This window comes from Neopsephotus bourkii, unplaced genomic scaffold (assembly GCF_033783945.1).
Source record: "Neopsephotus bourkii isolate Nb327-2 ecotype Australia unplaced genomic scaffold, CSIRO-AGI_Nbou_v1 NB_36, whole genome shotgun sequence".
Taxonomy (NCBI): Eukaryota; Metazoa; Chordata; class Aves; order Psittaciformes; family Psittacidae; genus Neopsephotus; species Neopsephotus bourkii.
The window spans coordinates 843,006-859,506 of NW_026900553.1; positions in this window are offsets into that span (position 1 = coordinate 843,006).

A 16,501-nucleotide genomic window follows, 5' to 3' on the forward strand; every position below is an offset into this window, starting at 1 on the left:
TTTGGCTGCTTTTTCTGGGACATTTTTAGCAGAGTGGCATTATAGATCACTATTTTCTTTCAGAAATGGGATAATATAGGATTTTTATTTCCTATTTGTGTGTGGGTTATATGAAAAGATTCAGTATGAGCTGCAATTGGCATTATTAAGACTCTTTTGTATCTAGGATACCAGTACATCCTGAATATTTGTGATTGAAATTATTCACTATCCTGAACAAGATTCAGTTAATAATTTTTGTGGGTATACCATTGATTTCAATTAGCTACATTGGACTATTCAAAATCTAGCTTGCAAGTCATGAGTGTAGTGTTTTACATGATGTGTATAAAGGATGGGCCAAAACCATTACTATTACATGCAAAATAGCATGTTTCTTCAGAACTACAAGTAGTTCTAACAGATTCAGTAAGATTTAAAGACGTATCTGTCTATCTACCTCAGCAATGTGTGCTGTTTGCTAAAGACTACTGTAAATTAGTGAAGGGAGATACTTTTTAAAGCAGGCAGCCTAAATCATGCTGCTGGACTGAGAAAAGCCAGCTATACCTCCTTTGTAAAATATAGTGACTTGAAGTAGATGAGACTAACCAACAAGAATAATACAAATTCTTAATACAAATAATACAAAATTAGCATTCTTTGCTTACAGACTGTGACAAGCATCCCTGGCTCCTGGATTCACAGCCCACTCTCCAGCTTGCCTAGGTTAGCGAAGCCAACAAAGTCAGCAGAGGCTGTTGCAAGTCTCATGTTTTGCCTCCAGGCAACCTGACCTACAGCTGCCAAGTCAGGGAAATTTTACCCACCTGCAACCCTGCAAATTCATGGCACAGAATAGAACGCAATAAACCCAAATCGGAGAGAGAAAAGTTTGGGGTGAGTTTCAATATTTGGGCCCAGGTAATACCTTATATATATATATATATCTTAAATATGTCTCAGCCAAATGCTAGAGGCATCTGTGCTATGCTTCAGTGTTTCTGTGAGGCTGCAGTTCTGTTCAGAAACTGCCCCATCTGAGCACCTCAGTCCTAGCTCACTCACAAACCAAATCCTCCTTCTATTTGTAAAGTCTTTTCCACCAGAAGATTTCCAAAGACTGTTTACATGGAATGGCAGCGTCTGCAGTGAATACAGCCGCGGATTCTTTTTTCCTTTAAAATGTATGTGAGACACAAATTTCATTTATGTCACAGTCTTGACCCAAGCACTGGGAGACTTGAGTTGAAATCATAATGCAGTTAATAATTCAGAACTACCCTTTTGAACTTCAAAATAAATGAAAGGTAACTTGAGTTGCACTCAAGTTTGAGCACTCACCTGAGAGAGAAAATCATGATTTTGTTTTTCTAATCACATTATACATTATAAATTATAGCATAATGGCATTAAAAATGGAGAATGGGTAATAGGTTCCATTCTCACAAGTTTGTACATGCACTTGAACTAAGACAAAAAACCCCAAACCACCAAAAAAACCCCAAATCAATCCAGCCAACAATGTTCTTGAACTTTCATTTACCAGAGAACACTTATCCTGGCAGGACAGAACTATATTCCCCCAAAGAACTGACCACTCATTCAGTCAACAGAGGGTGATCTGGTCTGCATGAGTGCTCTCTATTCCTGTCTCTTACTGAAACCATGTCCTAACATGACATAAAATTCCTGCTTGTCATCATATGAAAACAGAGGCTTCATACTAAGTAGAGTCTATTGTCTTAGCAGCTGAAACTGCAGAACAAAAAAAACCCAAACCCCACATCAAAAGAACAAGATTAGAATCACAAAGCTGAGTATTCAAAAGCAGGGAAGTGACAGAATGAAGACTGCCAGAATTTTTTTTTTAGCAATTTTTCTGTAAGTGTATGACTGCACATTATTGAAAGGTCGCCAGCCTTCATTTCTTGCACAAGAGTGAATAGTTACTATATTCAAATTAATGAGAAGTTATGCTTATTTTCTTCTTATTGTTGAGTAGATAGCTCCATGCCCTAATACAATACATTTTGAAAACTTAGAGCCATAAAAGGTGATATAAACTTCAGTTTTATGGCTCTGGAACTAAGGTATGAAGAGAATAAGATCTGATGTTTTCACTAATCTCAAATGACAATTTGGAAATAATCAGAAGTTATTTTTAAGAGCACATGAGCTTGTACAACACATTTATATAAGTGACATGATTTCATTTGCAATTGCCATTGACATAAGCTTTCTGAAAATCAGACTTTAGTGTCTCACACAGAAAGTGAGGTGCAGTTTTCAGCTTTCCATGAAAAGTTTGTGTGAAATGACTTTCCCAGTACTTCTCGTGCACATTATGGAAAAGCCAAGCATGATACCACATTTCAAGGGTAGAACCAGGAAGGTGTGGTTAATGCCAGGAGTAATTAAGCTACAGAATGTATCCTTTGGAGATTTAACTACTAAAATCAGATTTTTCTGTTCATGTGTGAACTGTGATTTTCATAGCATAAAATCCCCCATGTCTTTACCAAAAAAATCCCCCATCTGCCAGTGCTACAAAGCTTGTGGTGGCTGGAAAACTTCTCATCATATTGTTAATGGGCACCATTCAGCTTTGTCCCTCAATATTCATAGAATAGAATAGAAAGGTTAGGGTTGGAAGGGACCTTAAAGATGACATAGTTCCAAACCCCCTGACATGGGCAGGGACACCTTCCACTAGATCAGGTGAAACATTTCTGAAAGATTCTCTCCCCCCATCCTATTGAGAGGAGAACGAGCAAGCAGCTCTTTGGTGCTTAGTTGCCAGTTGCGTTTAAAGCATGACAGTCCTTTTTGATGCACAGGATGGGGCTCAAAGAGCTTGAGATAATAACAGATTTGATTGGAATGTGCTAGATAGGTAGAACTTATAGCTGTTACTGCTGCTCAGCTATTAATTGACAGGCTTCTGTGTTTGCCATGGGGCTTACTCACCTCACTGTATATTTGAATCTAGAACTCATTAGTGGCTGCTTTTTGTTCACTGCCTGTTGTAGTGCTGCACTGCTTAGCATCTTACACTGCTGCACCTGGGAATATTTTGGTAATAGCAGTGGTGATGTGCCGGGGCTCGCAGGTGGACAAGGCATCACTGCTGTTTCTGTGCTATGTTACTGCACAGGCTGGAACTCCAGTGTGAACTTCAGTCAAGTGACCTGTGGATGAGTCTATGGGAGAGCAGTACATCCTGAATCATCGCTGGCCAAGGACAAGGCCAGGCAAGAGCAGGTACACCTCAAAGTATCTCTGGCCCTGGTTATCTGTGCCACAGCAGGTACACCTCTGAAGTGGCTGTTCCCCAAGGGCAAGTCCACACTGGAGAAGAAACACCTTGAAGTATTCGTGGCTGTGGTTAAGTCCATGCTGCAGTAGGCACACCTTGAAGCATCAGAAGCTGTGCATGAAGTCATGTTGGATCACATGAAAGCATGTGGCCATGGAAAAGCCCATGACAGAGCAGGTACACCCCTGGAGGGACTTGTAGCCATGGGTAAGGTCATGTTGGAACAAGTTTACTTCTGAAGGGAATGTAGCTGTAGGTAAAGCCAGGCTGGAGCAGGTATATCTCTGAAAGCATTGTGGTCCATAGAGAAGGTCACACTGGAACAGGTGCACGTTTGACTGTGGATAAGTCTATGCCACATCAGATAAAGCCGTGGAGACACTGTGGCTCTTAGATAAGGCTCTGCATAAAGCAGGTCACCCCTAAGGGACTGCAGTGTATGGAGAAGTCCAAGCGGGAGCAGAGGCAAGGGGAAGAGTTCAGTGTTAAACCCTGTGGTCTGGTTCAAAGGGACCAAGGTGGAGATTGTAATGGAATTACCTTTTAACTGTTGTAACCCATGATTTGAGTTGCATATTATAGGAATTACAATAGCAGAAACCACCTGGACCAATGGAGGACGAGCCTTAGAAGAAGAAGTGCAAGTGCAGCAACCACGTGACCTGAGCTGGCTGTCATGCCCAATAACACCATGCAACACACCATTTCTCCTGTCCTGAATGAACACCATAACAGATGGACCCTGAAGTCATGGATTAAATGAACTCAATAGACATTTTGTGGACAATATGGATATTTTATAGGCATTTTATGGACATTTTACAGGGGTGGTCCATAGTCCATAGACTAAGGGAATGATATATGTGTATTATATCGAAGGATAGGAAGGACGGTGGTGGGTAATGAGAATGTATTGGATAGTGTGGTACTTGATCATGATATAAATGGTATGAAATAAAAGAGTGAAGAATGTGCTGGGTTTGGCTGTGATAGCTTAAATTTTCTTCATAGTAGCTCATATGAGGCTACGTTTTGGATTTGAGCTGAGAAGAGTGTTGATAACACAGGGATGAACAAGAAGTTGGGAGGGAACACAGCTGGGACAGCTGACCCCAACTGACCAAGTGAGATCCCATACTATCTGACATCACGCTAAGCAATTAAAGCTGGGGAAGAAGAAATGAAGTTGGGGATGGGAATATTCAGAGTTATGGTGCTAGTCTTCCCGAGTAACTGTTACACATGATGGAGCCCTGCTTTCCTGGAGATGGCTGAACCTGCCCACCAATGGGAAGTAGTGAATTAATTCCTTGTTTCGTTTTGCTTGCCCATGTGGCTTTTGCTTTACCCGTTACTGTTTTTATCTCCACCTCTGAGTTTTCTCACTTTTACCCTTCCAATTTTCAACCTCATCCCTGCTGGGGTTGAGTGATCGAGGGGCTGTGTGGTGCTTATTTGCCAGCTGGGGTTAAAACATTAGATATTCATCAAAGAACAAAGTTTTCTGGTAACATTTTCATTTTATGCACATAGGGTGTGAAATTATGCTAATTATACAGAAAGAAATCTGCATCCAACAAAAAAGATTGGCTACAATTTTTCTTTTTTCTTAAAGAGGGAAATAACTTTCCCATTACATTTCTAATACTGAAAGTAACCTTTAAAATAATAATTTCTACATAAAGTAGAAATGGCGCTTTTTTTTTTTTTCTTGGGTTAAAAAAGGATCATGTGGCCATGTGGCACTTAGTAATTTTGTCCCAGGATAGGAAACTGGAATTCCTTGTGATAAAGCACATGTGAGAGAGATACAGAAGATACAGAAAGCATTTGCATCGCTTCTGGCCTCCTTATGTTGTTTCCATTTTACACTGTTGCAGCTGAACTTAATTTGAAGATGAAGGTATTCCATGTTGACATATGTGAAAGTAAGAGAACTGAGATGCTCCTCCATGGTTTCATTTTGTGCTTCCAGAAAATAATGGATGTGAACATCAGAAGCACATTAACTGTAGAAGTCAGTTTACCAAGAAAATATTAAATAATTTAAAAATCAAGAGTTGTTTTTTGTTTTTTTTTTTGTTTGGTTGGTTGGTTGGTTTTGTTTTTTTGTTGTTTTTTTTTTTTTGTTGTTGTTGTTTTTTTTTTTGGTCACAACAAAGCAGCTATTAGTGTATTCAGATCACTCATGCAGGCCTGAGAGAGTGCATGCACTATCTGGTGATGGTAAATGTATTATTAATGCATACAGCTTTCCTGAGTATATAGTAGCTGTCACCTTGTATTTAATCTGTGTCATCAGTAGACAAAAGCTCACACTGCTTTTGAAACAGCTAATTCAGGTTAGCTTCCACTGTGGAAAATTGTAGTGAGGCAAAAGAAAATCAATTTTACCTCCATGTTAGTAAACATAGTGAAGCTGAATGAATCTTCAGTGCCATGCTTTTGGTTTAAGCTACAGGGACAGGGCGTTTGTTTTATTTGCTTGAGGCATTGAGGTTTTGGGGGTGGTAGGTAATGGGTGGTGTTGATTGGTGGGTTTGATGGGTGTTGATGGGTGGGGATATGTTTGATAGGTTGGATAGCGGGTGGTTGGAGAAAGGTGTGGTATGCTCTCACAGCCCCTTTATCAGCTGGTGATGCAGGACTACCCAGTGTGTGCTAGTTTCATCTCCAGACTTATGGTAATTCAAGAGCACCTGTTCAGCTAAAAGATACAACCTTTTGTCTTGACAGAAGAGCACCTAGGTCCTGAAACAACATTGGGAAATCATATATATGCTTACTGAATCCTTGATATGTTTTCTTCCAACATGCTGAAGTTTGCTAAAGGCATCTCATTCTAGTCCTGGTAGGAATGTGCAACAAAGATCTTAGGTGTTTACCATGTACAAGACTGTATCTATCTGAGCTAGTCACTACAAAGTCCTTGTATAATTACAGAAATAAAAATGCCTTGCTATAGTGTCATTTTTTTCTCCACTAACAAAGGTAACCTAGGGAAAAAAAATGAGATATGTTGTACATGGTTAAAGCTAGAGAACTTGAATCCCACTCACAGGAATGAGGCACTGTAAAGAAATCATTCATGTTTGACAAAATATTTTTATTCAGATTACGTGAAAAACACAGGAAATAATTTTTCAAGTTAATAAGATTATCCAAGATGAAAAAAAGCACCTTTAAAAGTCAGCTGTAGATTTAACAAGTGTACAACTCTCTCTTATTTTCCTTACACATGCAAAGCTATTGATCATTTCAATCACAAACTTCTCAAAGGTGCTTTTAGAAAACAAATAGTAATTTGACTTACTGAATAATAAGAGATGGTAGCATTTTATCATACTGATGACTCTCACAGTTGCATAATCTTGCAAACGATGTCTACCTGGACAGTATCATGAAACAAATACAATCCTGAAAGCAGTGACGCCCTTCTTAATTTTCTCAAAATATCTGCAATTGCTGGTCATCTGGGTTTGAAGCTATAGAATATTGCAAGAATTTTCTAAAAATAAGATTTCTGTTGGTATAGCCCTGAGCTCTGACCACATGCACTGATCATGAAGCTTTTCATATATCACCTTCCTTAGTACGTTATGGTGCGTTTGTATAACTAAAGGTGGATACCCATCAGCAAACATATTAGTAAGCCTTTGGTAGCCAGGTACTAGCTGTCCCTGCCACCACTGTATAAAATGATGATAATATTATCAAAGCCCAGTTCTTTGAACAGTGGACAGGTTACAAGTTTTCAGACCCCTCAGAAAAAAACCCCACAGTCCTCTGCTTATCAATAAAACAATAAAACAAATTATACCCAGGATAAAGTAGGAATATCCTATTATATCACAACTCTATTATCTATTATTCATTATTTCTTTGTTATCAGAAATACTCTATTGTCTTACTCTATTATCTACAAACTTATTTTTCTAGTACCTGCTGTTTTATTGCATAATATAAATAAAGAAAATCAGCTTTTAAAATTCATTTTTCTTGTGTTCGCACAGAATATAAAGTAGGTGGTAGGATGCAGGTGTGGAGATACTTTGGGGAGTGAGGCAAAATGTCAGGAAATGAAATCAGTTAGTAGCAATACTTATTAATACTTAAGCAATACTTAGCAATACTTATACAACACAATAGAATCATAGAATCATAGAATAGTTAGGGTTGGAAAGGACCTTAAGATCATCAAGTTCCAACCCCCCTGCCATGGGCAGAGACACCTCGCACTAAACCATATCACCCAAGGCCTCGTCCAACCTGGCTTTGAACACTGCCAGGGATGGAGCATTCACAACCTCCCTGGACAACCTATTCCAGTGCCTCACCACCCTAACAGGAAAGAATTTCCTCCTTATATCCAATCTAAACTTCCCCTGTTTAAGTTTTAACCCATTACCCCTTGTCCTATCACTACAGTCCCTAATGAAGAGTCCATCCCCAGCATCCCTATATGCCCCCTTCAGATACTGGAAGGCTGCTATGAGGTCTCCATGCAGCCTTCTCTTCTCCAGGCTGAACAGCCCCAATTTTATCAGCCTGTCTTCATATGGGAGGTGCTCCAGTCCCCTGATCATCCTCGTGGCCCTCCTCTGGACTTGTTCCAACAGATCCATGTCCTTTTTATGTTGAGGACACCAGAACTGTACGCAATACTCCAAGTGAGGTCTCATGAGAGCAGAGCAGAGGGGCAGGATCACGTCCTTCGACCTGCTGGTCACACTCCTTTTGATGCAGCCCAGGAAATCATTCTCTGGGTAAGAGAGACCTAGCTGAGCCATGTCTAAGATCTAAATCTTACAGATCAGTGTCTTAGAAAAAAAAAAAAAAAAAAATCGCATAAATAGTGACTAGAACAGCTCTTACAGAACTTACTTACTGTTCTTTCTGTCTCATCTAGAAACATAGTGGTGTCATAACAGTAACCAGGATCATATTTATTATGGGCATTATGGTCAATGGAACTATGCCAGAGTCTTTCCATCTTGTTTCTGATATCCTGAGAATCATAGAATCATCTAGATTGGAAAAGTAGTTTAAGAACATCAAGTCCAACCTTTACCCCAGGACTGCCAAGTCCACCACTAAACCATGTCACTGAGGGCCTCATCTACATGTTTTTCAAACACTTCTAGGGACGGTGATTCCATCACTTCCCTGGGCAGCCTGTTCCAATGCCTGACCACCCTCTCAGTGAGGAAATTTTTCTAATATCCAGTCTAAACCTCCCCTGGTGCAGCTTGAGGCTGTACAAGAAGACTTATGCAAGCATGTATTCACCTTAGTACCTCCAAGACCCAGAGTGGCGAAACAGAAATGTATTTGGTGGAAAAGCAGAGATACATTGTTCTTTCATCTTGTCTCAGCCTTAATATGAAAATGTTTCTCATCTGTGAGATTTCAGCCAAACTTTGAAAAAAGCCACCTGTGAGCCCGGCTGATAGGTCTATATTTGTACCTCATTAGTACAGAATCATAGAGTCATAGAATCACAGAGTGATTAAAGTTCATCTAGTTCTAACCCCCCTACCATGAGCAGGGACACCTTCCACTAGACCAGGTTGCTCAAACCCCCATCCAACATGTCCTTGAACACTTGCATGTATCTATTTCTCTTTCCTGTGTTCAGTGTCTCCTGTGCTTGATATACTTGTATGATACTTTTATCACACTCAGAAATATCACTGATCAAGCAGCTGGAATCAGACTTATGGTTATATCTTACTCAGGATGTTTGTATTGAACCAAATGTATAAAATAAGGAGCCCTAAATTACATAAACTAACAAAAAACCCAAGTAATTCTGGATCACTAGAAATGATGGCAGAGAAAAGTCTAAATAATATTTCCTTGAAATTAAGTCTATTGGTTTATGGAAATCTCCCAAAATAAATTATTAATAATTATTAATAAATTAATTATTACATCCCCTCTCCGTGTGATAATTCCATACCAGGTTAGGTGAAACCTCCAAATCCAACAAAACCAATCATAGAATCATAGAATCATAGAATAGTCAGGGTTGGAAAGGACCTTAAGATCATCAAGTTCCAACCCCCCTGCCATGGGCAGGGACACCTTGCTCTAAACCACATCACCCAAGGCCTCGTCCAACCTGGCCTTGAACACTGCCAGGGATGGAGCATTCACAACCTCCTTGGGCAACCTATTCCAGTGCCTCACCACTCTAACAGGAAAGAATTTCCTCCTTATATCCAATCTAAACTTCCCCTGTTTAAGTTTTAACCCATTACCCCTTGTCCTACCACTACAGTCCCTAATGAAGAGTCCATCCCCAGCATCCTTATATGCCCCCTTCAGATACTGGAAAGCTGCTATGAGGTACAAGAGACTGAAACTGGTAGTTTGGCAAGTCTATATAAGACTCCTCCTCTATACAAATAAACACTGGCACTATGTCTGACTCTTCAGTGTTGAGTGCTTTTTTTATTACTTGAATTTTACTCTGTCCACTCTATTACTTGAATTTTACTCTATGTATTACTTTTGTTTTACTTTAGGCTACATGTATCCTTCTATTTTTAAAGCAGACTGTTGATCATCTTTCACTCTTTTCCTGCAATATCTAAAATCTTCTGCAGTTTGTTTGAACCTCAGTCTTCATTATGAATAGTAACTGGTTTCACAATTAGACTCTTTCTCTTTTACCATTTACAATAACTAATTTTAAGAGGAACCTGACTGCCTATTTTTTCCTCTCAGGAGTAAATAATGCAAGAACAGTTATTAATAACTTGACAGCAGCTGTTACAAAAGGTGTGTTTTACAGTTGAATAAGATAGTGGCTACGTAGATAATTCTAATCTGCTGATGTCACAGCACTTTACAAAGAAAGCATAATTTCCATTCTATGTTTTAACATACCCACTTGGTTTTTCTCTTGCTTTTAATACATTCTTGCTTCTTTAAGCAAATGTTTTTCCAGTTCTGTCCTCCAGATCTCATCTGATTCATAGGAACACTTTAATTTTTGAAGGCACAGATATGTTTGGCTTCCAAGATATTTTTGGAAAGACTCATATTAACGTACGTCATTGCCAAACTGCTCCAAGGAGACCACTGCACAGGATGCAGCACTTCCCCTAGCTGTCCCTAGAACACAACTTTTCCTATTCTCAGCTGCTCACACTGCAGTATCTACTCAGTTTGCAACACCTTACAGGTTTTGTTACAGTTAAATTCCCAGGATTTGATCCGGAACTAGCCCACATCCCGTGAAGACACAGGAAAACAGCCTCAACCTCAGGCTCCTCCAATAGCAGACGCACCCCACCCCCTGGACAGCTCTGTCAATTGCTCCATCCCTCTAACTAGTACCTGACTAAAGGAAAGCAAGAAGAGATGGTGGAGAAGAAGGAAGGCAGAGCAAAGGAGACAGGACGGCCAGTGTGGCCTAGGGTGAGCCATGGAACACAGGTTGAAAAAGAGTGGGAGCAGAAGCAGGACCAGTAGAGAAAGGAAGAGGAATTAAAAATGATGACAGAGGAGCTGTGAAGGGCTATGAATGATTTCACAGGACTAGCTAACCAGGTAACTAACTCTTCATTTGTTCTTCACTAATTACAATATAAATTGTTCCCTTCAAGGATTTTTGTATTATTATCCTTTTGGCCTCCTTCTGGGAGATTTAACTGATCTATCTTGTTTTTAATTTCTGTAGTAAAGCCCAGCAGTGACATTATCATTTTAGTGATTTACTAATATTATATGTGAATATAAACTGCTGGGTGTCAATTCTCCCTACAGCTCTTTTTCAGTAACACAACATTTCTCTTCTTTTTATCATATTCTTTAAATAACACTGAAAAATGTTTCTTTGTAATTCACTCATCTCCCATCTCTCTCCCAATATACATAAATAAATCACCCCCAAAATACAAACAGAACCCCTCAACAAAGCAGAATCCAAGAAACGCATAATATTTTGGATAGCTTTTAAAGACTGCACTTCTCAGAAGTGTTTGCACTTCTGGCCTGGACTTTCCAAGTGTTTTATTAAAAATTCAAGCTGGTAAGAGAGAAGACGCTTTAATAACTTGTAGTGCTTAATGTTATCTGTAGAGTATCTTGAAACATCTTCAGCCCTTTCCAACCTGTCTTTCACTTGACAAGACAGGTCGAGCCAAAGCACAAACACAGAGAACACTTAGCAGAAGCCCATGAACATAAAATACACCATTTATAAGTACCTGTGAAACCTAACACAGGACCTTAGATCAAAAAGTTCTTCTGTTTTTCATGCCCTCAGACCATGAAGGAGAAAACACATACCTCATGGTGTTCAGCACAGACCAATGCCTCCTTACTCCTCAGTTTCCATTCCCTGCATCTGCAGTCTTTTTCCTTTACTGTGAAAACATTAAACCATCCATTGTTTATGATGCTGAATACCACGGAAGATCTTTCTTAGCTAATAGCTGAAACAGTGTCAATTTTTGCGTAAAATGATTAATTTCTTGAAGAGAGGGGCATGGGCATAGCTGGGAAGGTTTTGGCAGCAGCAGGCTGTGGGTGACCCTTTGTAGGAGATGGCCATGAACAGCCCTAGGCTGATCACAGCCACTTCTAGTCAGCTTCTTGCTGCAACAAACAAGAAGAGACAAGAAAATGGGCAGCACTGACATAAGTCATTTGGGGGACTAAAAATGAATAAGATACTAAAATTTTAGGTAAATGTATTGAGTACATATCTTAGACGTTACATTGAGGATTGTCCAGTTCAGGCTCAGCAATGAATACAGACAGTTTCTGGAGACTTCTCAAGACACTTCCAAAGACCACGGACTGTTGCAGAAGGCAAGAAATTGTTTGGGAAGCATATGGTTGGGAATTGTGGTTGTTACTTTGAAGCTTTATAGCTACTGAGAAAGGGATATGAAAATTTCTTTGAATCTGTTGTTACTTCTAACCTGCATTTCCTTCTAATCATATTTGAATTCATTTTTCTTTCCACATTGTAGAATTATATCAGGTGGTCATAATGCTGCTCCTACAAATATCACAGTACAAAAAGAAATGGAGGTATGTGGTTGAATTTAGCTTTTTCATTAAATAGATTTTCTTTCCCAAGAAAATTGAAGCAGTGTGCTAGAAGTATGATGTTATTTCTCTAGTTTATTGCCAAGCAGTCTGTGTGCAATATAAAACCCAATTGTGTGAGGAATCATATTTAAACTACAGTGATCAAGAAACATCATCTATCCATTATGAACAGTGCATCAAAACAGACTGCAGAAAGCAGGAGGCTCTACTCCCTCGTGTGATTATTATGCAAACACTAACTAGCAATGATTTTCCAGCTCCAGGCCATAACACAGAGAACACCAAAAGCAAAACATAACAATTGGGCCATTTCTCCATTCTGATGTGGATGGCAGCACAAACCTCTGGCTCATCAGCTCTCCTCCCAGTCTAGTGTCGTCTCTCTACGAACATCCAGATGATTAATGAAGATGCTAAAAGGGACTGGACACAGTATTGATTCCTGGGGTACAGCACTAGTCACTGGCCTCCAACTAGACTTTGTGCCACTGGTCACTACACTCTGGGCATGGCCATTAAGCCAGTTTTCAATCCACTTCATCATCTGCACATCCATCCCATACTTCATCAATTTCTCTATTAAAATCTTAAGGAAGATAACGTAGAAAGCCTTTCTGAAATCAATATAGACAACATCCACTGCTCTCTCCTCATCTACCAAGCCAGTCACTTCATTGTGGATGGTTATCAGGATTTCGGGGACCCGAGTGGAAGTTTTTCTTGCCCACCATTTCTGCACACAAATGATACTGAAAGAATGAGTTGTAACTATTTTAATCACCAATTAAAAAATAGGACCAGCATAAAATCTAGTTAGATGTGGATTCATAATAAATTATGGTACTTTCTGCACCAGCTAGATATCCAGCAGGAAACTGACTGAACTAATATTTAAGATTAAACTATTAATTGTATAAAATATTCATTGAATTACTATAGTGCTATCAATAGAAATACTAAAGTTGTACTGATTTAAATCCCTTAAAATCCCTTAAATTATGAATCTGCAGCCTGACCTAAGAATTATGTTAAGTCAATAGGATTCTATGCCAGTATAAACTAACTTACTTATGATTTTTTTTTCGATTAGATTTGACAGAAGTATCACTCTGTGGAGTACGCTTTAACCTGTGCAGATTTTGTCAGGGAGCAGTAAGGGCTAAGTGGCTTCCTAAGGGAAGGAGAGACAGGAACTTGGGATGGCTCCCCCAGGGAGGCCCTAGTCCTCAGCATCGGTCACCTCCCCAGGGGAATGGGCCAAGGCTGAGCCATGCTTGGGAAGCTGGAGACCAGCCCTGCTGTGGCATCATTAGGGCAGGGACTGATGGCCCTGTGGGGTTGACATGGGATCCTGGGCAAGTGGGAGGGAGCCCCAGGAGGACCAGGCAAGGGCAGGCAGAGCTGGCACAGACTCAGGGCCCCAACAGATTTTGTGGTGTACACAACCCTAATCACAAATGAAATTCCATTTTTTTGAAGGGATTGCTCACTGGAGTAAGGCATAACAGTTTATGGGGTAGGAATTGGATTTTAAAACTGGATTTTCTACAGTGCATATCTTGTATAGGAAACAGGAGTCTGAAATCTGCCCTGGGGTCAGATTCTCAGACTAGTGTGGTGATGTCCCAGGTTTTTATCAGACTGCATCCAGAGGATTCCCTTTTCATCAGCCCTTGGTAACTTACAAGTTCCTTAATTTCAGTTTTTCATACACAAATGTATGTATTCAAACAAGCAATATGCTTTTTCTTTTTTTTTTTTTTTAATCTGTGCACTTTTTTCAGTTGCACAATGGAAGCTGTAAGCAGTTTGTAAACAGTGGGTATAGTGGGAAAATAATACATAATTTAGTCAAAAAGGGTGAGATTCACATTCCCTAAAGAAGAGGTACTTGCACCTGAGCTAGTCATTCACGCCCACTCTGTTGACAATGAAGAAGAATCATTCTTATTCCTCACTCCTGTTCCTCATATTAAACCTTTGCGATCTTAGATAATGTCCCATCACAGAGGACTTGTTTTTTCTTGCTTTCCCTAATTCTGTCTGGATTCCACTATACATCTGGGTCAGACTGATCTGTTTAAGGCAGTTTCTCAGAAGAGAAGTATTACAAAGAGATCTCCTGGCCTGTGTGAATGAATCATTTAATATACCAAATGCGACAGAAAAAGTTTGTCATTGCTTATCTCATGGACTATCACACAGCAGACATGCAAGATGAGGCCTTGGTTAAACAATGATGACACCCTGTTGCCCATGGATGCTAGCAGAGACCTCCCTCCACAGCATTAAGAAAACTCTTTCCTGTGTTTAATGCTTCTGCTAGTAAAAGTCTGTATGATCTCAGTGCTTTTAACATCTTCAGGAATTAATTTCTATAAACAGGAATTTATTCTATTATTTCTAGGTAGAAATGAAATTTCCCAGGCAGCTTTAACAAACAATACTGTATCAGAAACTTTTGCCTGGTCCTTCTTATATACACATTTTGTAATTCTTGCAACGTCTGCCTTGCTTAGAACTGTTATTTTACATAGTGCCAAAATGTGAAATTTATGTTTTTAAGAGACAAATGAAGCAGCAGAGGTATACCGAGTTTGTAGCCATTTAAGGCATTTTCCTTCACAGAAAGCTACAGAATGAAACATTCATTTAAACTCTCACCTGCCCTCTGCTACTTGAAGAACTATACTCAGAAAGCAGGCTTAATAAATCAATAAGGTTTGATTAAATTCTTCTGTCTTGCTTTTTCTTAGGAACGTAGTGAATGCACTTTTCTTCTGGAGTCATAGATCTGTATAAATAAATCCTAATATTTCCAGAGGAATAAAGGAAATTCTTCCTCAGCTACTTTCTATCTTATAACATGCCATACCTTCCATACACATCAGTGCAGACATACCAGGTTTTGTCATTTGAAGCATTTAATTACTGTGTGATACCAAGACTGCTCACAAATCTTACCTTAAAAGTGTATGAGCCAACGGGAAGTGCTGACTGAGGAATTATAAACTGAATATTACTCTAGTATTGTTGACAGATGTACATGTTGCATCAGAAAGGCAATTTATATTGGGCTCATGTGTACACTGCTCTGTTTGGTTTCTCACCTGTATGTCAATTACATCTATGCTTCCATTATTGCAGACTCTCCTACTTGATATTATCACCAACTTTCTACAATTGTATTTCCCAACGTAACAAGTTCATTGGGCTTCTACTGGCAATAGACAATTTTCCAAAATAATTTAGCTCTCATTTCTAGAACAAAAGTATCTGGTTGTTGCTCCGTTAAGTCCTTGGGGGGAAACACGCAAAGAAAGAACAGGAAATCTTCCAGCGCTACCATAACTTCAGTGTCAGAGAGCCCTTATATCACATTTATCCCATTTTCTGGGGAAGCACATATTCTCTTGGGGGTGGGAGGAACTTTTACAGTTTACAGTCCTTCCTCTGCGATGTGCAGAAGGGACCTCCTGCATTGGGAATATTAGAGATGAACAGAGTTAGAAAAGAAACAGCTCTAATGTCTGCCTTCCCTATCTTCCCTTGTCTTGCTACACGGATGTGATTTATGCACAAGGGCAAGTGTTCTAAGTGCAGCACATGCAAAGCAACCATAACTGAAGAGAAAGCTTGTGTATTAATTCACTTTTCTGTAAGTTGGATAAAAATGTTAAGTTAGCATTTCTTAGCAGCAGACAGTTTAATTGCTAGGGAGTTTCCTGTAACATGTCAGTCACTTTCAGTTTGAGCTAGTCAGCCACAAAGCTAAAAGTTCATACTGTCACAGGCTGCTTTCCACAAGGCAGTAATAAGAGAAATGCTGCTACTCAACAAACTACACAGCTTTGCAGAGTGTTTTGTTTAACAATAATGTGGGTGTTCTGCTAAGTGGCAAGGTCAAACACAGAAAGAATCCAGCAATTTGTGCACCCCTGCAAGGTGCACTCTGGATGAAAAGCATGGGCTGCACCCTGAAGCAGTACAAACCCTGCATTAGCTTCCAGAGTTTCAAAGGGAAGGCAGATTTGTGCAGTATTTGAGGTGAGGTGGTGCCAATCTTCCAGATTCTGCTCCTCTTAGTCAAGATCAGAGGAACTTTACTCAGCAATTAGTAGATGGGATGCT